This window comes from Octopus bimaculoides, chromosome 28 (assembly GCF_001194135.2).
Source record: "Octopus bimaculoides isolate UCB-OBI-ISO-001 chromosome 28, ASM119413v2, whole genome shotgun sequence".
Taxonomy (NCBI): domain Eukaryota; kingdom Metazoa; phylum Mollusca; class Cephalopoda; order Octopoda; family Octopodidae; genus Octopus; species Octopus bimaculoides.
Genome location: NC_069008.1, coordinates 9137203 through 9138293, shown reverse-complemented (window position 1 = coordinate 9138293; position 1091 = coordinate 9137203). Strand labels below are relative to the sequence as shown.

Here is a 1091-nt window from a genome sequence, read left to right as displayed (position 1 = left end):
ATGTCCAGCTCATCTATACTTGACACAAAAACACTGCACAGACACTCTTTCCCCACCATACTCACAGCTGGCCTCTCACTCACATGCACTCAGTTATGCTACAATCATTGCACCCCCCACCCTCCTAATATACTAGCCACCAAACAAACCAACCCGGCCCTCCCACCCACACAAAGCCACAGGATTTTATAAGACTGTGGTTGATACTAGTTGCATGCTTGCAAAAATATTGTCAGCTTTTCAGGCAGTGGCCGGTTGTGCTCCAGGGATCTTTCCAAGCACCTACAAAATAAATAAAATATATAAATAAATAAGACAGTCATCAAAATAGAAGTTAGACAGAATTGAAGACAGACACAACACCCATTCGCATTTAAATCACATTGTTTTACGTTCAAACTAACCAGATCTAGTCTCTCAAACATTGTCAAAATCTTGAAGATAGGATGAATTGTTGGATTAATTTAAAACAATGTAAATAAATAAAGATGGTATTTGACAGAGTAATCTGAGAGGGTGGCAGCATTAAGCATCATACAATGGCTGGTAATGACAATCAGCAGCTCATCACAAATCTCGCAGTAGACAAACAGTGTAAATACACCTAAAATCAGGCTCTGTGAGATGCAAGCATTTCGGAGTGGTTATCTCCTCTTCCGACACAGAAACTAGACAGGGTGCATTGTGAGCTGATAAGAGAGATCGTCTCATGATATTCCTAATCAGTGCCTCACCATAGATAAATTACATGGTGGCAATTCTAAGCAGTGATGTGTACAAATACAAGGTTATTGTCAGTTCAAATAAGCTTGGGGCATATTTGAACCCGTAAGAAAGTCATTCACTGTGTTTTGTCATGAAGATAATTTCTTGCTGTAATAATAATCTGAACGCTGGAGGGTAAAATAACAACAATGACAAGACTTGCACCTATCATCAACTATTCATTAGTTAACAATGGTGCAGGTATGGCTGTGTGGTAAGAAGTTTGCTTTTCAACCACAAGGATTCCACGTTCTGTCCCACTGCGTGACACTTTGGATAAGTGTCTTCTACTATAGCCTTGGGCTGACCAAAGCCTTGTGAGTGGA

At 40.1% G+C, this 1091-nt stretch overlaps 1 protein-coding gene across 1 annotated transcript in view; it reads right to left on the bottom strand.

The window, feature by feature from the left end:
* Positions 1–6: 6 nt before the first annotated feature.
* Positions 7–1091, bottom strand: part of LOC106872323 (flotillin-2) — a 91165-nt gene continuing 90080 nt past the window's right edge. Inside the window, exon 9 of the mRNA XM_052977764.1 lies at positions 7–282. The gene's annotated coding sequence lies outside the window, so the exon portion shown is untranslated. The remainder of the gene's footprint in view (positions 283–1091) is intronic.